We start from the raw sequence: 23799 nt of genomic DNA on the forward strand, positions 1-23799 counted from the left end.
CGTATCCAAATTGGAAGGGAAGAGGTAAAATTGTCATTATATGCAGATGACATGATACTATATATATAAAACACTAAAGATTCCACACAAAAACTACTAGAACTGATAAACAAATTCAACAAGGTACAAGATTAGCATATGGAAATCAGTTGCATTTCTTTATACTAACAATGAAATATCAGAAAGGGAATGTAAAAAAATACCTTTTAAAATTGCACCAAAAATAAATAAATAAATAAGATCCTTAGGAATAAACCTGACCAAGGAGGTGAAAGACTTAAACGCTGAGAACTATAAAACATTAATAAGGAAATTGAAGATGATTCAAATAAATGGAAAGATATCCCATGCTCTTGGATTGGAAGAATTAATATCTTTAAAATGGCCATACTACCCAGAGCAACCTACAGATTTAATGCGATCCCTAGCAAATTACCCATGACATTTTTCACAGAACTAGAACAAATAATCCTAAAATTTATATGGAAGCATAAAAGACCCAGAATTGCCAAAGCAATCCTGAAGAAAAAGAACAAAGCAAGAGGCATAACCCTCCCAAACTTCACACAATACTACAAAGCTACAGTAATCAAAACAGCATGGTATTGACACAAACCAGACATATGGATCAATGCAACAGAATAGAGAGCCCAGAAATAAACCCACACACCTACGGTCAATTAATCTTTGAAAAAAGAGGCAAGAATATTCAATGGGAAAAAGACAGTCTTTTCAGCAAGTGGTGTTGGGAAAGTTGAATACTTTGATGTACAACAGAAATTAACACAACACTGTAAATCAACTATACTTCAATAAAATATTTTTAATGAAGTTAAATTTAAAAACATAATGTTTTTGTCAGGTTTGTGGAAGTATAATTGACAAATAAAACTGTAAGATATTTAAAGTGTACATCATGGTGATTTGATATACATATACACTTTAAAAGATTCCCCCATCTAGTTAATTAGCATATCCATTGTCACACATTTTAATCTTTTTTTTTGTGAGAACATTTAACTTTTACTCTCTTACCAAATTTTAATTATACAATACAGTGTTATCAATTGTAGTCACCATGCTGTATGTTAGATCCTTAAACCTTATGCATCTTTAGCTGAAAGTCTCTACCCATTTACCAACCTCTCCCTACTTCTTCCATGCCTGCCCCCCAGTCCCTTGGTAACCATTTTTCTACTCTCTGTTTCTGAGCTTGACTTTTCATTGTTGTTTAGATTTCACATATAAGTGATACCACGCAATATTTTTCTTTCTCTGGCTTATTTCACTTAACATAATGACCTCATCCATATTGTTGCAAATGGCAGGATTTCTTTCTTTATCATGGCTGAACAATATTCCATTATATATAATAATATTCCTATATATATAAATAAAGATGTGGTATATATATATAATTTATATATGTATTAATTACATATATTATATATATATAAATAAAGATGTGGTGTATATATACCACATCTTTATTTATAAAACTGTTGACAGACAATTAGGTTGTTGCTGGAAGAAAATCTTTATATCTGATTTTCTGTTTTGAATTTCCTACCTCATCATCCAAGAACAAAAGGAAATAAAAATGAAAATTTTATTAGTCAGTGTGAATGCACTGCTCATAATTTTTATTTTACACATTTTTTCATATAAAATCTATAGGAATCAAATTGCTGTTAAAATATTTCATATTTCTTACACAATTATAGAACCATAAGCTTTCAATATAGAATAATTGAAAACTAATAGATTCCTGTTGAAAGTTTGACCCATTATTTAAATATTGACTTATAATTTTATACTGAGAAAAACTAAAGCTTATGGAGATTGAATAACTAACCTAAACTCATTTATTTCTAGCCAGTTATAAATGATACTAAAGTCTTAACTACAAAGATATTGCATATTAAGGGTTCTCTACTACAAACATATTCCATATTAATTATTTTTTTCTAGATAATTTTTGATTGATATAATTCACATACCATACAATTTACTAAAGTTTGCATTTCAGTGGGTTTTTATACATTCACAAAGTTAGGTAACCATTACCACCATCTAATTCCAGAACACTTTAATCACCCCAAAAAGGAATCATGTACCCATTAGCAATCACTTTCCATTCTCCTCTGGCAAACACTAATCTACTTTCTGTCCCTATAGATTTGTCTATTCTGGACACTTCATATAAATGTAATTGTATAATATGTGGTCTTTTGTGTCTTGTTTCTTTCACTTAGCATGATGTTTTCAAATTTCATCCATGTTATAGCACATATCAGTACTTTTTTTCCTTTTTCTGTCTGAATAATATTCCATTGTATGGATATACCTCTTTTGTTTATCCATTCATCAGTTAATGGAGATTTGGTTGTTTATACTTTTGGGCTATTATGAATAGTGCAATAGTGCTGTTATTAACATCATGTATAAGTTTTTGTGTGAATATATGCTCAGTTAACTTGAGTATAAATGAAATTGCTGGGTCATATGGAAACTCTATGTTTAACTTTTTGATGACTTTTTGATGAACTGCCAAACTGTTTTCCAAAGTGGTTACACCATTTTACATTCTCACCAACAATGTGTGAGGGGGTTCTCATTTCTCCACATTCTCACCAACTCTTGCTATTATCTGACTTTTTGGTCCTAGCCATTCTAGTGGATGTGAGTGAATTAGTATCTCTTCGTGGTTTTGATTTGTATTTCCCTAATGAGTAATGATGATGATGAGCTTTTAATGTGCTTATCAGTCATTTGTACATCCTTTTTGGAAAAATTCTGTGCAAACCCTTCTCCTATTTTTTTAAAAATTAGGTCATTTGTATTTTTGTTATTGAGTTGTGAAGATTCTTTTCATATTCTGGATACTATCCCTTATTAGATATATTTGCTTGCAAATATTTTCTCCCATTCTGCAGGTTGTCTTTCACTTTTTTTTATAGAGTCCTTTGAAATGCAAGAGGTTTTAATCTTTATGAAGTCCAATGTATCTATTTTTATTTTGGTTGCTTGTACTTTTTGTGTCAAATCTAAGAAATCATTGCCTAAGTCAAGCAGCTATATTTTCTATGTTTTATTCCAAGAGCTTTATAATTTTAGCTCTTACATTTAGCTCTTTGATAAATTTTCAGTTAACTTTTGAATATGCAATGAAGTAGGGGTCCAACTTCATTCTTTTGCATGTGGATACCCTGTTGTCCACATTTACTGAGAAGAGTATTTTTTCCCCATTGGAGTGTCTTGGTACTTTTAATTATATTATACTGCTGTGTTGGACTGCATCAACAGCACATACTACTAAAGCAGTTTTCTCCTTCTGTCTGCATTTTCTTTCTTCTTTGGCCTCAGTATTTGAGTTTAACCACAGATAGAAGTCATTCTGACAATTGCTAAGGACGTTTTAAAAGCCACTTTATAGAGCATTCCAGCGCTCTATTATTTATTGTTCTATTGCTCTTTCCCACTCAGTATTCATTGATCAAATGTAGTTGTCAAAAGAGTTGAACAAAGAAACTCCAGAGTGCCTGAACTGAGATGTGATTACCTTCCTTCAAATCTTCTGTTTGCCTCTAATTCTACACAGAAATCTTGATTTTCAAACACCACTCTTTAAAAAATGAGACTGTAATGTCTCTGGATCAGTCGGCCTATACTCTAAAACCTAGAAAAAAAGTAAGCAGGAAAAGTCTTAAAGAACCTCTGAAGACTAAACAGTAGCCTTTTCCCGAAAGCAATTTAAAATGGAAAAAAAGGTTTTTAACTTTCCCATTTTGGTGCAAAGACAAATTTTTCTAAATAAAATTACTTGAAAAATGCTAATGACCAAGAGTTTAAATTGTATAATCATTTGGAATACTGGAATTATAAAGTAGAGCTAACCATACGCCTATGCCATGACTCAAGAATAATTAGTAATGTGACCACCAGAAAAAGGTACAAAAATGTTGATAGCAACTTTAGCCATAATAGCTCAAACTGGAAACAACCCACGTGTCCAATAACAAGACAACAGTAAATAAATTGTCTGTGATCATAAAATGGAATACTACACAGCAATAAATAACAGATTACAACCCCAGACAGGCAACCACACACTCTCCCTGACATTCCTGTGTGCAAAGAAACCAGACTCAAAAAATTACACACTGTATAATACTATTTATCTGAAATTCAAGAGCATATAAAACTAATCCAAGATATTAGAAATCAAAGAAGTGATTCCTTTGGGGGTATGTATTAACTGGAAAATGAGGAAACTTTTGTGGTATGGGAACAGTCTGTGTCTTGAGCTGGGTGTGATTATACAGGTGTATACGTAGGAAAAATAAATCAGTCCATGCATTTACAACTAGTGCACCTTATGTGTTTTACTCATAGGTCTGATAAACTTCAATTTAAAAATTTTAAACAAGGTGGGGAAAGTGACCCCAGGAAAACAGAGAAATTTTCAAACCTTTTTCAACATGAGACAAAGAGCTACATCTCATCCACCTTTAACACAAGATAGAATGAAGACTTTAAAGCTAAGTGGCTGGAGCAAAGACACATAGTTGGACATGAAAAAGAGGTGATTAAGCAGTAGACATCATGTACATTTCCTTATTGCTAATATGAGTCCATGAATCCCACTATTTCAGCTCCAAGAAATAAAATGATAAAATGAGGATTGTCTTCTGCAGAGCCACTAAGTTCTTAGTTGAAATCATGGGATCTTTAAAAAAACAGATCCTAAAATCTGTAGAGTTCATTTCTTTTTCCCTCCCACAAACTCACTTGACATCCAAAGAATCCATCAATATTCAAGTTCAGCCACACTAAACCAAGTCATATGTTAATTCAATTCTACTCTAATGGCTTTTACATAATCCCTAGGCAGGGACCCTGTCAAAATCTTTGCTCAGTACAATTCGTGGGTCACTGCTGACATTCAGTTGATAGTGTATATTATAATTAATATCATAATAATAATAACACACAAGGAAAATACATAGGTCTTGCAGTTTGCAGAAATAGTGGACTGCAGCTAACACAGAATTTTGATTCAGAATCAACAATGGAAAGAGAGATCAAAAAGCAGCAAGAACAATTGGATTCAATGAATTCGTGAAATCAGCCTAAACTGCAGCAAAAACAATACTTATTAGGCAAGCTCTCCTATAGGAGACAACTAAATTAAGCAAGATAATTTTTTGTTCCTAATGTATGTACTCAACCATAGTGAAGGTTGATGTCTTAGCAGCTACATGAAGCCAAACCTCTTTCCAAAGATGAAAGGGATTGGAAGTGTGTGTGTATATATGTGTACATCTATGTATGTATCTCTTTGTGTATATTTGAAAATGCTCAAAAGTGTTGGTGGGTAGGGTAAGAAAGGAAGAAATAGTAATAAAATACTTCTGTGACTGAAAAAGATTATTTGTCTAATTAATGAAATGAGTTATACCTTTAGCTCCTTAGTTCCTCTACAGGAAGAACTGCTGGTATTAGGAGGATTAATAAACATTCCCTAAAGATGCAAAGTTGTAGATTTTTTTTCCCCTTTGGAGAGCAGCCAATTTCTACTCTCCAGTCCTCAAGCCAGGAGCACACATCTTTCCCAGAAGCCTGGAAAAGAAAAAAAATCTGGCCTACATTTCACAGAAACACCTGTCAAAGAACCCCAGGGCAAGAAAGATTTTCCTCAAATCCAGGTTTTATCTGAAAGGCTTTTTTTCCCAATTCCTAATCAGTGATGCTCCAAGTGTGGTCCCTGAACAGTAACATCAGTATCACTGGAGAACTCGTTAGAAATGCAAATTCTGCCGCTTCACCCAGATTTACTGAATCAGAAACTCTGGGGGCGAGGCCAGGTCATCTCTGTTCAACAAGCCCTCTAGATGAGGCCAACACATGCTCAAGTTTAAGTTGTTTTTCCTCAGTTCCACATCCTCTTCCACCTGCTCCAAAAAAATATCTGGCCGAGGTCTTTTAAGTAGCTGCTGCAAGTTTCTCTTCCTGCTCCGTTATTTTTTTAGTTAATTATTCTTCATGGTGGAGTCATATTTCCCACTGGCAACTTGACACAACCTTATTCAAACAGAATATACTCCCCCACTAGAGATCATTAAATACAAGAAAAGTTTTGTCTACTCAAAATCTTGCATCTATTAAATTGTATCAGGGCCACCACAAAGTACAGCTGATCTTCTACAACCCAATCCTGTTCCAGAATCTTCCACCATAGCAACACCTCAACCCCCCCAAAACAAAATTCTACATATTACATGAATTTGCACTTAAAACTTCTGTGGAAGCGACTCTGCGGCCATGTGACTGATTTCTAGACAATAAAATGTGGAGGAAATCATTCATGTGTGACATTTCTGGTTCCAGATTTTTCAGAAGAAGGTGGCATCCAGCCATTGGATGCAGACAACAGGGGGCTGCAGGCCTGGAGCAGTGGTTCTCAAATTTTCCTTGCACATGGAATCACCCGGAGGGCTTTTTATTTTATTTTTTTAATTCAATTTAATTATTTTTCCACACTAACCTTTCTCCTCCCGGCTGTCGGCCGTCATTGCTCCCCTCTCGTTTCTGGGGCTGCCGCCACCTCTGCAGCTCGCACACGACTGTCGCGGGCGCCGCAGCCTGGCAGCAGAAGCACAGGCGAGTCTGTCAGTCTGTCCCCTACGCTGCCAGCTTCACCCCTTAGCCTGTACTACTCACCCCTCCTGACACCTGGGAGGGCTTTGTAAAATGCTAATTGCTAGACCCTACCCCTAGAGTTTCTAATTCACTAGGACTAGGGTGGAGTCTGAGAGTCTGCATTTCCTTTTAGTTTTCATCGGAGTATAGCTGCTTGACAATGTTGTGTTAGTTTCAGGTGTACAGTAAAGTGAATCAGTTATACATACGCAGATATCCCCTCTTTTTTGGATTTCCTTCCCATTTAGGCCACCGCAGAGCGCTGAGTTTCTAATGAGGTCTTAGGTGATGCTGATGCCACTGGCCCCGGGACCACACTTGGAGAACCACGGGCCTGAACCACTGGCCTAGAAGACGGTGGAGCCAAAAACGGGAACCTCCTTCCCTAAGTGACCATGTGGAACAGGGGTCCCCAACCCCCGGGCCGCGGACCGCTACCAGTCTGCAGCCTGTTAGGAACGGGGCCGCCCCGCAGGAGGTGAGTGGTGGTTGAGCGAAGCTTCATCTGCTGTTCCCATCACTCGCATTACCCCCTGAACAACCCCCCTCCCCCCGGTCCGTGGAAAAATTTTCTTCCAGGAAACCGGTCCCTGGTGCCAAAAAGGTTGGAGATCGCTGATGTAGAGAACTGTTAGCTGGTCAAGAACATCAACTTCATTCTCTACATGAGCAAGAAATAAACTCCTATTGATTTTGAGGAGTGCAAGGGTCTATTTCTTACCACAGTTTATTTTATTCTTAACTAATAAAATTGCCTAGAAAGTAGATTTCAACATCTTTGAGAATCTGTATAAAAATATATTTATAATATTCATTAATAAGGAACAATAAAGACACTAAACAAACAAAACACAGACAACAATGAAATGTTACACATCTTAAATTAGAAATAATTGATTTCTATTTTTTAATCTTTTGTTCCTTAGAGATTTTTTTTAGTGTTTCTCTCTCCCAGAGTTCAACAAGATCCTTATGAGCTAAATTTCCTTAGTGCAATAAGACATTTTGTTCTTTCTAGTTTTCCATCAGTCAGTGGCTTTTTGTGAAACCACCAGGGCAATGTTGTGTCTAGTTTACGTTTACTTTCCTGGTCCCTAACACAGGGCCTGGAGCATGGTTGTAATTCAAAAAATACATTTATGAGATGAACAACAACAAAACAATAAAGTAGGAAATGGGCGAATGAATAATATTTTTAAAATTTGGTTTTCTTGACTACCAGATCTTAGGTCCCATTAAGTTCCACAGATGCATTCAACAAATGCTTCTTAAAAGCATTCCAGGCACTGTTCAGCTGCTAGGTGTGAAAAAGTGAACAGAGTCAAGGGCCATGCTCTCAGAGTGTTTACATCCTATGAGAAAAAGACATAAACAAGCAAATACTTTTAATGCAATGCAAACAAATAGAAACAAAACAAGCAAAGTAACAACAAGTGGTAGATTCATTCAAAAAATAAATAGGATGCTGTTCTCTAAGATGCTTGACATAGACAAAACTACTGGACAAACTATTTGGCAGAGAAAAATGGAAAAATCTCTATTGTACCAGTAGTAGTTATTCACAGGTCCCTGTACCAATAGCTTCCACTCATGGTTAGTTTGGCAGAGCACACAGGATGTAGCAGACACTCTGACTTGGCTTTGTCAGCCTTCGGTACAAATTTTTACCTCCTTGAACTCCCAGAGATGGAGAAAGAGGTTTTTAAGTCTGTTTAACATTGTCAGAGCTTTTGTTAAATCTCAGAAGGCTACACTGCAAAAAAATATTGTCCCCTCTTTTACAATCTAGTATACCTCCCTTTCCCCCACTATCAGTTTATTTTCTAAATACCTTGCCTGGAATAATGCTTGATTCAGAATAACATATGGAATATGAGTCCCAGCTTTGGGGTTAAATTGAGCTGTTTCAAGTCGCTTAATTAACTACATGGCATTGGGTAAGTCTATACTGTCTAAAATTTCTTAACTCATTGAATGAGGTAATGATAGTAACTATTTCATAGGATTGGGGGAAGATTACATGAGACAATTGCATGTAAAACACTTATATTGCAAATGATCATTAAAGTTGTGCAATCCCAGTGAGGTCCAAAGAGTATGTTCAGTAGGAGTGAGAAAATAAGGGAGTCACAGCAAAAGAGTATCAGAATTTGAGACCACAGTGGTAAAACCGTTCTGGATTTCAGAGTTTTACAATGAAACCATTGTGATGAGTTGCTGAGACTAAGAGAGGTGGAATAGAGAAGTATAGAAGTCAAGAAACTGTGAGTCAGGGTGTTGGGTGTCAAATCCAACAAAGATGATGACAGAGGGTAGGAATCAAGTGTTAAAAGTTATTAAGAAAGTGGAAATGTGAAGTCAGTAGATGATTCTCAAAGAAGTATTCTTCAGTTAGATTCCTCTATAATACGCTTTTATAGCATCTAGTGTTTTTCCTTTGTGACACACATCTAAATTGTACTTAATTCACTTATTTATTCATTAATGTCCATCTGTGGGATAATAAGCTTCTTGAATATTAGAACAAGTATAGCTTGTTCCCAAGCAATTATACTTGCTTGTAAAATACAGCAGAAATCTTAATTAATGTTGGATGGATGCATGGATAGATGGATGGAAGAATGGGTGGATGGATTAATTGGTAGATAAACAAATAAGAGATAGTACTAAAAATAAATGGCATCGAGATCAAAAGAGGAGAGCTTTCAGAATAAAGTCAACAGGACATTTTCATACAGTTGAATTTTATGCATCATTAAAAATACCTGACTTGTAAATACATCCATGATGTACTATTAAATTTAAAATATGTATAAAATATGGAATAATCTATATAGGATGGTCACATTTTTAGGTATATAAATGTGTTACAGGGGCAAAAAGTTCTGGATAGCACTTAACAGTTTTTTTTCCTCCCTTTCTTTTTGTTTCCTCTCTCTCTCCCTGCTGTTGTCATGTCTTATTAAGAGGGAGTCGTCTTTGGTGAGACATGATAAAAAAAACAGACTAAATGTCCATTGAGAGATGAATGAATAAAGAAGATGTGGTATATATATATATATATATATATATATATACACAATGGAATATTACTCATCCATAAAAAAAGAATGAAATAATGCTTTTTGCAGCAACATGGATACACCTAGAGATTATCATACTAAGTGAAGTAAGCCAGACAGAGAAAGACAAATGTCATATGATATTGCTTACATGCGGAATCTGAAAAAAAAATATACAGATGAACTTATTTACAAAACAGAAATAGACCCACAGACATAGAGACCAAACTTATGGTTACCAAAGGGGAAAGGCAAGGGGAGGGATAAATTAGGAGTTTGGGGTTAACATATACACATTACTATGTATAAAATAGATAGCTAATAAGGACCTACTGTATAGCACAGGGAACTCTACTCAGTACTCTGTAATGACCTATATAGGAAAAGAATTTTTAAAAGAGTGGATATATGTATATGTATCACTGAATCACTATGCTGTATACCTGAAACTAACACAACATTGTAAATCAACTATACTTCAATAAAAACAAAACAAACACAAAAACTGAGACTTTCATAGAGTAACACACAAATATTTGCCAAGAGAGATCATCAATACTAGTCAGAAAAATGCTGGGTTTGGCTTGTGGCTACTTCATTCTGAAGACTGTGAAACACTCTGCGGAACTCAGGAGCCAAGGGGCGAGCCCTGTCCTCCTTCTCTAGATGATGCCCAGGTTCTCAAGCATGAATGTTTTTAATAATAGGGATGTAATAGGTATGACCAGAGGCTAGTGGAAGGGGAGGAGGAGGAGTATACCAGAGTGAAAGCAACAGGATCTCTGTGGCTACATGCAAAGTAGAATCTTGATGAACTGATAGGTGACATGAGGAAAAAGTGAAGAAATGCTTTGCACCTCCTCTGGACTCCAGAGGTGTGTCAATAGTGGTCCACACTTCCAGGCACTCCTGGTGTGACAGAGTGGTAAGATCTCTGTGTTTACATATACAATTGCATAAGGCAAAACATCTTAAAAAGTACAAACCAAGCTGTTAGCAGTGATTGTTTTTGTGGTGTTTCGCTGTGGCTGGGAAGGGGAAAGTTTAGTGGGATGCAGATCTCAAGGAAATGATGATAGAAAAGGAGGGAAAGTCATAAACCTCTGCACTGATGCATGGTTTACTACAATCATGTTCCATAATTTTAAAATGAAGAGAGAATTTTTAAAAGAGCTCAGACAAACTTTACCTTGCTTGTACATTCACTAGGCCTGAGCAGGAGAAAGAGGCCCTAATGTCAGTTTAAGTTTCCTGAGGATGATACATCTGCCATTAGAGTTACACCCAAATTTGAAGCGAAATGGTTCTGAAATCTTGTCACAAAAGCAATTGTTCAGTTTTCTTGGAAATGATCATTTAGCTGTGCAAACAAATAAAATAGATATTTTCTCATGATCGCTTACACAAAGAGAAAAAGGAGACCACACAGCACACCTCCCATATCCAACACTCTATAGATTAACTCTGTTTACTGACATAGCACTAGAATTTATACTTTCTACTACCATCTAATTCAAATAACTTGAGATCTTTCAAAATGAGAAAAAGACCCCCAGCTATATAGCGAATATATTACTCCTTTTACATAAATGGACTCCCAAGGCTTTTGACATTAAAGTCACAAAGATCACCACTTAGTAACTAGCTACAAGACTGTAAATTCCTATTTCCACACTAGATTGAAAGCCAGATAGAGTTTTTTGGTTTTTTTTTAAATTTCCTATAGCACTAAGTAGAGTGTATTGCCAAAAAACAGACAGTTCAATTGGTGAAGACAAAATTCATCACACAGAAGTGACAGGCAACTGCTCTTCCTTGGGTTTTCTGACCATAATTTTTTAGTTCATCCACTGACGAAGTGTAATGTTTCGATTCTTCTATTTATCCAGCACCTGCTTTTTGGAAGCCTAACTTATTAGGATACCTACTGCAATGTGGAAAAAAAGGAAAAGAGGTAAAAACTCAACCAATAGATTTGGTTCTTATAAATAACTTTATAGGAAGGTTGGCTGGAGATTATGTGTTTAAGTCATGGCCGGCATGATTCCTGCTCATTAGACCACGGATAAACAAGACTTGGCTAGAGTCAGGCTCCTGTTAGGCCCCTTCGGTCCTCTTCCTTGTTTCACCTGGAAATGCCCCTGTTGATGACCCAACAAATAAGCATGTGCCGAGCCACCAAAATCATAGAAAGAGTTACTCATGGCTATCATCTATTCTTATAAATATTGAAAGAGCTCTTATCAGATATTTAGTTTTTAAAAATACTTCCAATAAATTGAAATTTATATGTTCCTGTTCATTTTGACATGCATTTGTGTTCCATTTTTTTCTATAAAACAGCCTCTCCATACTTCAGCCAGAGAGCATGACTCTAAAATGAAAAACTCATGACTGAGTGTGGGAGGACAAAGACTAAAATTAGAGAGACCAACAAGCTCAAATATTAAGGATTTATTCTGAAAATGCCACTTCTAATGAGAACTAACAAGGAAATTTTCTAAAAATGAATTTACTTGTTTAGTATGTTGAACTTTTGTCCTATCCTAACAGGAGAAATAGCTGACCTTTCTGCATTGTTTTGAAGACGTACAGTCAGATTCAGAGAAAAAAGCAATATTCATCCACTTAATCATGTAGAGAAGAAAAATTAATATTGGGTCTAAAGAGAGTAGAGACTGACCAGGACAGAGGTAGGGTGAAAGTAAAGAAACTAGAGAGAGAGCCTTGATCAGTCTGTCTGTGGCTTCTAAGACCCTCTCCGTTCTTCAGCTAAATAGTTAACACACAAACAGAATTAGATATCACATCCTGCATTTAGAAGGGGTTCTGTGTCACCATGGTAACTGGTTTTGCTTAAACATAGCTCTGAATGTACGTAGAGTCCGAATTAGCTACAGAAGAGAGACACACACAATATTCCTGGAGCTTATATAAAATCTGCCTATGTGTTATATTCTTCTGAAATGGGGTATTTGAGCTCATGTTTGTAAATGCTTTCTTTACAATTTCCCTTTCTAAAGAGTGTGTGTCTGATCATTCAGTTGTTTTGGTCCTGGGAGCAATATTCCAGATCGAATTTCAAGTGATAATCAACATGGGGAAAGAATAATTTGTCTGTGCTGCCTTTTGTCAATCAGTTCTCAGTACTTGGAATATAAATTGTAAAACCAATCCCTTTTACTTCCTACCTTTCAAATTCTATTTTATTTGGCTCATCCTTGTGGAGTATTTTGGATCATTTTTCTTGAAAGTTTATCTCCAAATAACATTCCACCCCCACTGACTCCTCTTTACGATAAAATTGCTAAGAAAACAACTTAACCAAATTGAAAGAACTTTAAAAAAAAAAAAAAGTTGCCACAACATGGTATCCAAACCAAGAAGTATCCCCAGAATTCTACTAATAAGTTTTACTTGAAGATTTATCTAAAAGAAAAGAAAAATAATTTATGGATTGAACTCCATGACACGACACTGCTTAAAGCATGTGATTCTTTGTGCTTTTCAAGCCTCTATTTCTTTCTGGTTTTTTTTCTTTACTTTCTGAGAAGAGAATTAAATATGATACAGTTTGGGGGATATTACATCATTGGCTGTTTTACAATTTTTAGGACCACATTTATTTTTGTACTAAAATGGCATAATGTCCTTAGTGTTAGTGGATATTTGTCTGAAGAGAGGGAAAATTAATCATGATATTTTCCTTACTGAATACCAGTGAAATTATCCTTCTGCTTTTGGCTACAGGATGTATTTACAAAGTTTGTCCAGTGTCTGTAGCTGTGTCCCTTCTATTCAAGGGCAAATAGCTACCATTTTATTGAGCCCCAAATATGTGCTGGCACTTGGTGGGAAATTTAGCATGCCATGTCATTTAATTCTCACAAAACCTTGCAAGGTCGGTGTTATTATCTCCACTTCGGAAAAGGAAACTAATGCTCAGAAGGGTTATTTCCTCTATTTAACACAGCTTACAATTTAGCAAAGCTGAGATACAATGCAGATTCCAGAACACAGTTGCTCAGAAGTCACTCAGCTCGTTTCTAATGATACTACTACTAGGTCTCAGCAGATAAGCTCTCATCCACATTGGATAAAGTTGCATTGGCTGTATTTTTACATTAGAACTCTTATCCCCCTGTTGGGGATCATTGCTGTGATCTGCCTGGAGGACCACTAGGAGGCAGTAGTAGTCTGAACCCAACACCAGACCTTCAAGCCATCATCATTGCTTGCTTTGAGCTAGGGGTCTCCATCTCTACGAGGAAGACATGTGATAGTGAGAGAGATCCACAGGTCCTTGAATGCCAGAACTGGAGAGGAGATTCAAGAAAATCTCACCCAGTGGTTGTCACACTGTGTCTTGGAGAACTTCTTAAGCAGGTGGCCCAAAGGCAACCGAGGGGGTGGACCAGGAGAGAGTCCCAGGCGAGGCGTCTGGCTGTGCATCCCAACCCTGTTTTTCAACCACAGTGTTTCCGTTTTTATCAGTTTATGTTTTGGAGTTTCTGCAAAAGATTATATTTTATAAAAGAGACCTCTAGCTTTTAAAAGTTCAAAACTGCTTTATAAATCAAACCGAGATTTAAGAGGCAATCTCTTACATAATATTTCTTTCTTCGGCAACGAGTAAATTGTTGAAACGTATTCCTTTTGATAGTGAAAGTATTTATGCCCATGATGTTTTGCAATATCACACCCCAGCTTTGAAAACCTGCTTAGAGGAGTGGACATCAGAGGAAATGGGCGATCAGTGCAGTAGCCTAAGATCTACGCCTCAGTTCTACCCAAGTGTCTTGCTGTCATGGGCCTTGAGACAGATCAATGACAGGAAGTCTGCCTTTATTTCCTCTTTAAAACGAAAACTGCAATATCAGCCCCCTTCATCAGAAACAGATTCAAAGGGCAGTCAGCTAGGTGCTCTGTCAAGAAAGGGGCAAGGGATTAGAACCACCAGAAACAAAACTATACGCTAAGGAGAGTAATTTTTTTATACTATTACCTCAGAGCAGGAAGCCTTAATTCAGCCAGAGGACTGGAAAGATACTTGACTGAGACATTAACCAACCTTGTGGTACTTTATATGGACAGGAAAAAAAAATAAGCGTGCTTTTGCAAATCAAGGTGCAAAGTTTCTTTAAGAAAACAGTTTCTAGGGCTTCCCTGGTGGCGCAGTGGTTAGGAATCCGCCTGCCGATGCAGGGGACACGGGTTCGAGCCCTGGTCTGGGAAGATCCCACATGCCGCGGAGCGGCTGGGCCCGTGAGCCACAACTACTGAGCCTGCGCGTCTGGAGCCTGTGCTCCGCAACAAGAGAGGCCGCGATAGTGAGAGGCCCGCGCACCGCGATGAAGAGTGGAGCCCGCTCGCCGCAACTGGAGAAAGCCCTCGCACAGAAACGAAGACCCAACACAGCCAAAAATAAATAAATAAATAAATTTATTAAAAAAAAAAAAAAAGGAAAACAGTTTCTAGAATTTGGGACAGCAGGATGGTTTAGAAGAAAAAGCACCAGCTTTGAACCCAGACGTTGCTGAGTATGAATCTAGCACTGCTAGTTGCTAGTTGTACACCCTTGACCACGTTGTTCGGTCCTCGTGGGCCTCACCTTTCTCCTTGTAAATGTCCGCAGGACTATTGCGAGGATCAGAGAGGATACATGGGATGCACCTGGCACGAGCCTGGCATCATCATTATTATTATTGTGCAATGTTGTTGTTTCCATTGTGATTGGACTTGAAAATAAGGATTCAGAGTTACAGTGAGTTGACTTGTGTGATTTTTCCACAGTAAGGATATTATTCTGCTTCTGCAGCCGGTTTCATCCGGCAGGGAAATTCTAGCTACTTGGTAGTGGTTGCCTTGAGTGCTGCGGGGAGAATCCTGAAGCTTCTCAGCAGGAAAAAAATATCATGAGTGTAGCAGTGGAGGTACGGTTACAGTGACTACACAAATGTCAGGTACAGACTGTCTCTGCTCTAGGCCAGGTGGGTGTTAGGAAAGAGAACACAGGCATTGAGCCCCAACTTTGTGCCCAATGTTTCCGCCATCACTGATGGGGGAGAGTAGAGAAACAGCAAACATTTCTTCTTTCACAGCAAACATTTTCTTGGCACCGAACTAGCTCTTGGCAGGACCTCGGTAGCTCGTGGGATGGACTATGGAAGGTGTCAACTGGGAGGAAGAAAGAGCAGCGGAGAAAGTTCAGGAAGAGGTTGGGAAAGGAACAATCTAGGTTGGATACGTTGTGTGTATCTTGACAGGTGCTTCCTGCCATCCCTAGCACTTGGTCAGCTGTGATGCTTTCCATTTCACAGGTTGAAGGCTTCTTAGTGCCGCTGTGAACTCCTGGAATAAGCCGAGTGTTGGGACAAAAGTCAACTTGAAATTAAGCTCTCCAGGTATGGATATGACCTGGGGCCAATTTTCTCAAGAAACCCCAGAGGTCTGGGGTCAGCGGATTTAGACTAGCAAGAGGCCACATGGCTGTCACTAAGGTTCAGATGCTCTAGAAATATTGCTGCGTCAGGGAAGCCAATTACAAGGCGGTCTCTTACAGAAAAAAGGATGGAAAGGGACATGATTTGGAAAAAGCTCCCTGAAGGGATCGTGATCACGAAAGCATGGAATTAGAGATTGTGTGCACTTTGAGGTTTTTCTCAAGCAACTGGCAAAATACAGAAAAATGGTACTTAGTGTCGATTCAATATTTTCTACTGAGAACGTTGACAAACAATAGCTCCCCCTGCCCCGTGTTAGAAATCCGTCAGGCTGATCTTCCGTTTCTCACAGGTAGAAATTACAGTTTTGAACATCTCAGCCAGGCAGGCCGTACTGAGAGTGTGGGCTGCCAGCGTGGCCCCCATAAACTGATGGCACAGTTGGTCACCCTGCTCAAAACCTGTCAGCCAGGCCCTCAGGTTCTCCCAGGCCAGGTTGCTAATGGACTCTTTGGTACATCTTTTCTAAAGCCTCACTTCCTAAGTGTTGCCTTTTCAGGTATAATTACTTGCTAAAGATGACATTTTTCTTTTGCAAGTAAGTGGCCTAGGATGAGTATGTGAAACCTCCCATTTGAATAAGTGCATCAATTTAGTATCTTGAAGTAAACAAGGTTAATGAATTGATGCGTTCGGTGGAGTCCCTGAACGTAATTAAATTCAAACATTACCCAGGAGGGAGTCATGTTGCTGACCGTCTTCCACAAGGACAGCACCAGGGAAAATTGCAGCCTACAGACTAATTATTAAATCTTAGCTCTTCACAGGGAGAAACAATGGATTAACCATTTTAAATCACATTGAAAGCTCAGGGGTGCTTTGCATTTCTGTCATAAATATTCACCCAGCACTCCAGTTTTGCCGTGCTCGTTAGAGCTAGGGTTCCTTTGTCCATGAAACCACACAGAGGAAACCTATTTTCTATGTCCCCGTATTTCTCCAGGCTACATCATTGCGCCTGGAGGTTTTTTTTGTTTTGTTTTTTTAGGAAAAGCATTTTTTCTTATCTTGGGCTCCTGAATTGATTGTGAAATCTCCATTCCCTTTCCCTTCTCTCCATCTTGAGAGTCCCCACTGAATGTCTAGTCAATGTGTCACAAACATAGCATTTTTAGCTAGCAGACAGAATCCACCATTTTTCTACTCTTTCACTCTGCTTTTAGACTCCTATCGACATATCTGCCACCAAGGCCGTTAAAATCTTTAAGGCCGAGGGAGGTAGAGAAGACGGCAGAAGAGTAAGACGCAGAGATCACCTTCCTTCCCACAAATACATTAGAAATACATCTACACGTGGAACTGCTCCTACAGAACACCCACTGAACGCTGGCAGAAAATGTCAGACCTCCCAAAAGGCAAGAAACTCCCCACGTACCCGGGTAGGGCAAAAGAAAAAAGAAATAACAGAGACAAAAAGAATAGGGACGGGACCTGCACCAGTGGGAGGGAGCTGTGAAGGAGGAAAGGTTTCCACACACTAGAAGCCCCTTCGCGGGCGGAGACTGCGGGTGGCAGAGGGGGGAAGCTTCGGAGCCGCAGAAGAGAGTGCAGCCACAGGGGTGCGGAGGGCAAAGCGGAGAGATTCCCGCACAGAGGAGCGGCACCGAGCAGCACTCACCAGCCCGAGAGGCTTGTCTGCTCACCCGCCGGGGCGGGCGGGGCTGGGACCTGAGGCTCGGGCTTCGGTCGGATCGCAGGGAGAGGACTGGGGTTGGCGGCGTGAACACAGCCTGAAGGGGTTAGTGCACCACAGCTAGCCGGGAGGGAGTCCGGGAAAAGGTCTGCAGCTGCCAAACAGGCAAGAGACTTTTTCTTACCTCTTTGTTTCCTGGTGCGCGAGGAGAAGGGATTCAGAGCGCCGCCTAAACGAGCTCCAGAGACGGGCGCGAGCCGCGGCTCTCAGCACGGACCCCAGAGACGGTCGTGAGACGCTAAGGCTGCTGCTGCCGCCACCAAGAAGCCTGTGTGCGAGCACAGGTCACTCTCCACACCGACCCTCCCAGGAGCCGGTGCAGCCCGCCACGGCCAGGCTCCAGTCATCCCGGGACAACTTCCCTGGGAGAACGCACAGCGCGCCTCCGGCTGCTGCAACGTCACGACGCCTCTGACGCCACAGGCTCGCCCCGCCTCCTCCATACCCCTCCCTCCCCCCGGCCTGAGTGAGCCAGAGCCCCCGAAGCAGCTGCTCCTTTAACCCCGTCCTTTGTGAGGGAAGAACAGACGCCCTCAGGCAACCTACATGCAGAGGCGGGTCCAGATCCAAAGCTGAACCCTGGGAGCTGTGCGAACAAGGAAGAGAAAGGGAAATTTCTCCCAGAAGCCTCAGAAGCAGCGGATTAAAACTCCACAAACAACTTGATGTGCCTGCATCTGTTGAATACCTGAATAGACAACGAATCATCCCAAATTCAGGAGGTGGACTTTGGGAGCAGGATATATTAATTTTTCCCCTTTTCCTTTTTTTGTGAGTGTATATGTATATGCTTCTGGGTGAGATTTTGTCTGTATAGCTTTGCATTATAATAGCTTTATTTTACTTCACTATATTATATCCTCTTTCTTTTTTCTTTCTATTTTTTCTCCCTTTTACTCTGAGCCGTGTGGATGAAAGGCTCTTGGTGCTCCAACCAGGCATCAGGGCTGTGCCTCTGAGGTGGAGAGCCAACTTCAGGACACTGGTCCACAAGAGACCTCCCAGCTCCACGTAATATCAAACGGCAAAAATCTCCCAGACATCTCCATCTCAACACCAAGACCCAGCTTCACTCAACGACCAGGAAGCTACAGTGCTGGACACTCTATGCAAAACAACTAGCAAGACAGGAACACAGCCCCATCCATTAGCAGAGAGGCTGCCTAGAATCATAATAAGGCCACAGACACCCCAAAATACACCACCAGACGTGGACGTGCCCACCAGAAAGACAAGATCCAGCCTCATCCACCAGAACACAGGCACTAGTTCCCTCCACCAGGAAGCCTACACAACCCACTGAACCAACCTTAGCCACTGGGGACAGATACCAAAAACAACGGGAACTACGAACCTGCAGCCTGTGAAAAGGAGACCCCAAACACAGTAAGATAAGCAAAATGAGATGACAGAAAAACACACAGCAGATGAAGGAGCAGGGTCAAAACACACCAGACCTAACAAATGAAGAGGAAATAGGTAGTCTACCTGAAAAAGAATTCAGAATAATGATAGTAAGGATGATCCAAAATCTTGGAAATAGAATAGACAAAATGCAAGAAACATTTAACAAGGACGTAGAAGAACTAAAGAGGAACCAAGCAACGATGAAAAACATAATTAATGAAATTAAAAATACTCTAGATGGGATCAATAGCAGAATAACTGAGGGAGAAGAACGGATAAGTGACCTGGAAGATAAAATGGTGGAAATAACTACTGCAGAGCAGGATAAAGAAAAAAGAATGAAAAGAACTGAGGACAGTCTCAGAGACCTCTGGGACAACATTAAACGCACCAACATTTGAATTATAGGGGTCCCAGAAGAAGAAGAGAAAAAGAAAGGGACTGAGAAAATATTTGAAGAGATTATAGTTGAAAACTTCCCTAATATAGGAAAGGAAATAGTTAATCAAGTCTAGGAAGCACAGAGAGTCCCATACAGGAAAAATCCAAGGAGAAACATGCCAAGACACATATTAATCAAACTGTCAAAAATTAAATACAAAGAAAACATATTAAAAGCAGCAAGGGAAAAACAACAAATAACACACAAAGGAACCCCCATAAGGTTAACATCTGATCTTTCAGCAGAAACTCTGCAAGCCAGAAGGGAGTGGCAGGATATACTTAAAGTGATGAAGGAGAAAAACCTACAACCAAGATTAATCTACCCAGCAAGGATCTCATTCAGATTTGATGGAGAAATTAAAACCTTTACAGACAAGCAAAAGCTGAGAGTTCAGCACCACCAAACCAGCTTTACAACAAATGCTAAAGGAACTTCTCTAGGCAAGAAACACAAGAGAAGGAAAACACCTACAATAACAAATCCAAAACATTTAAGAAAATGGGAATAGGAACATACATATCAATAATTACCTTAAATGTAAATGGATTAAATGCTCCCACCAAAAGACACAGACTGGCTGAATGGATACAAAAACAAGACCCATATATATGCTGTCTACAAGAGACCCACTTCAGACCTAGAGACACATACAGACTGAAAGTGAGGGGATGGAAAAAGATATTCCATGCAAATGGAAATCAAAAGAAAGCTGGAGTAGCAATTCTCATATCAGACAAAATAGACTTTAAAATAAAGACTATTACAAGAGACAAAGAAGGACACTATATAATGATCAAGGGATCGATCCAAGAGGAAGGTATATCAATAGTAAATATTTATGCACCCAACATAGGAGCACCTCAATACATAAGGCAAATACTAACAGCCATAAAAGGGGAAATCAACAGTAACACAATCATAGTAGGGGACTTTAACACCCCACTTTCACCATGGACAGATCATCCAAAATGAAAATAAATAAGGAAACACAAGCTTTAAATGATACATTAAACAAGATGGACTTAATGGATATTTATAGGACATTCCACCCAAAACCAACAGAATACACATTTTTCTCAAGTGCTCATGGAACATTCTCCAGGATAGATCATATCTTGGGTCATAAATCAAGCCTTGGTAAATTTAAGAAAATTGAAATCGTATCAAGTATCTTTTCTGACCACAACGCTATGAGACTAGATATCAATTACAGGAAAAGATCTGTAAAAAATACAAACACATGGAGGCTACACAATACACTACTTAATAACGAAGTGATCACTGAAGAAATCAAAGGGGAAATCAAAAAATACCTAGAAACAAATGACAATGGAGACACGATGACCCAAAACCTATGGGACGCAGCAAAAGCAGTGCTAAGAGGGAAGTTTATAGCAATAGAAGCCTACCTCAAGAAACAGGAAACATCTCAAATAAACAACCTAACCTTGCACCTGAAGCAATTAGAGAAAGAAGAACAAAAAAACCCCAAAGCTAGCAGAAGGAAAGAAATCATAAAGATCAGATCAGAAATAAATGAAAAAGAAATGAAGGAAACAATAGCAAAAATCAATGAAACTAAAAGCTGGTTCTTTAAGAAGATAAACAAAATTGATAAACCATTAGCCAGACTCATCAAGAGAAAAAGGGAGAAGACTCAAATCAATAGAATTAGAAATGGAAAAGGAGAAGTAACCACTGACACTGCAGAAATACAAAAGATCATGAGAGATTACTACAAGCAACTCTATGCCAATAAAATGGACAACCTGGAAGAAATGGACAGATTCTTAGAAATGCACAACCTGCTGAGACTGAACCAGGAAGAAATAGAAAATATGAACAGACCAATCACAAGCACTGAAATTGAAACTGTGATTAAAAACCTTCCAACAAACAAAAGCCCAGGACCAGATGGCTTCCCAAGCAAATTCTATCAAACATTTAGAGAAGAGCCAACACCTATCCTTCTCAAACTCTTCCAAAATATTGCAGAGGGAGGAACACTCCCCAACTCATTCTACGAGGCCACCATCACCCTGATACCAAAACCAGACAAAGATGTCACAAAGAAAGAAAACTACAGGCCAGTATCACTGATGAACATAGATGCAAAAATCCTCAACAAAATACTAGCAAACAGAATCCAACAGCACATTAAAAGGATCATACACCATGATCAAGTGGGGTTTATCCTAGGAATGCAAGGATTCTTCAATATATGCAAATCAATCAACGTGATACACCATATTAACAAATTGAAGGAGAAAAACCATATGATCATCTCAATAGATGCAGAGAAAGCTTTTGACAAAATTCAACACCCATTTATGATAAAAGCCCTGCAGAAAGTAGGCATAGAGGGAACTTTCCTCAACATAATAAAGGCCATATATGACAAACCCACAGCCAACATCATCCTCAATGGTGAAAAACTGAAACCATTTCCACTAAGATCAGGAACAAGACAAGGTTGCCCACTCTCACCACTATTATTCAACATAGTTTTGGAAGTGTTAGCCACAGCAATCAGAGAAGAAAAAGAAATAAAAGGAATCCAAATCGGAAAAGAAGAAGTAAAGCTGTCACTGTTTGCAGATGACATGATACTATACATAGAGAATCCTAAAGATGCTACCAGAAAACTACTAGAGCTAATCAATGAATTTGGTAAAGTAGCAGGATACAAAATTAATGCACAGAAATCTCTTGCATTTCTACACACTAATGATGAAAAATCTGAAAGTGAAATTAGGAAAACACTCCCGTTTACCATTGCAACCAAAAGAATAAAATATCTAGGAATAAACCTACCTAAGGAGACAAAAGACCTGTATGCAGAAAATTATAAGACACTGATGAAAGAAATTAAAGATGTTACAAATAGATGGAGAGATATACCATGTTCTTGGATTGGAAGAATCAACATTGTGAAAATGACTCTACTACCCAAAGCAATCTACAGATTCAATGCAATCCCTATCAAACTACCAATGGCATTTTTCACAGAACTAGAAGAAAAAATTTCACAATTTGTATGGAAACACAAAAGACCCCGAATAGCCAAAGCAATCTTGAGAACGAAAAATGGAGCTGGGGGAATCAGGCTCCCTGACTTCAGACTATATTACAAAGCTTCAGTAATCAAGACAGTTTGGTACTGGCACAAAAACAGAAATATAGATCAATGGAACAGGATAGAAAGCCCAGAGATAAACCCACGCACATATGGTCACCTTATCTTTGATAAAGGAGGCAAGCATATACAGTGGAGAAAAGACAGCCTCTTCAATAAGTAGTGCTGGGAAAATTGGACAGATACATGTAAAAGTATGAAATTAGAACACTCCCTGACACCATGCACAAAAATAAACTCAAAATGGATTAAAGACCTAAGTGTAAGGCCAGACACTATCAAAGTCTTAGAGGAAAACATAGGCAGAACACTCTATGACATACATCACAGCAAGATTCTTTTTGACCCAGCTCCTAGAGAAATGGAAATAAAAACACAAATAAACAAATGGGACCTAATGAAACTTAAAAACTTTTGCACAGCAAAGGAAAACATAAACAAGACCAAAAGACAACCATCAGAATGGGAGAAAATGTTGGCAAACGAAGCAACTGACAAAGTATTAATCTCCAAGATTTACAAGCAGCTCATGCAGCTCAATAACAAAAAAACGAACAACCCAATCCAAAAATGGGCAGAAGACCTAAATAGACATTTCTCCAAAGAAGATATACAGATTGCCAACAGACACATGAAAGAATGCTCAACATCATTAATCATTAGAGAAATGCAAATCAAAACTACAATGAGATATCATCTCACACCAGTCAGAATGGCCATCATCAAAAAATCTAGAAACAATAAATGCTGGAGAGGGTGTGGAGGAAAGGGAACACTCTTGAACTGTTGATAGGAATGTAAATTGATACAGCCACTATGGAGAACAGTATGGAGGTTCCTTAAAAAACTAC

The sequence above is a fragment of the Balaenoptera borealis genome (assembly GCF_965194805.1).
Source record: "Balaenoptera borealis genome assembly, chromosome: 4".
Classification (NCBI taxonomy): domain Eukaryota; kingdom Metazoa; phylum Chordata; class Mammalia; order Artiodactyla; family Balaenopteridae; genus Balaenoptera; species Balaenoptera borealis.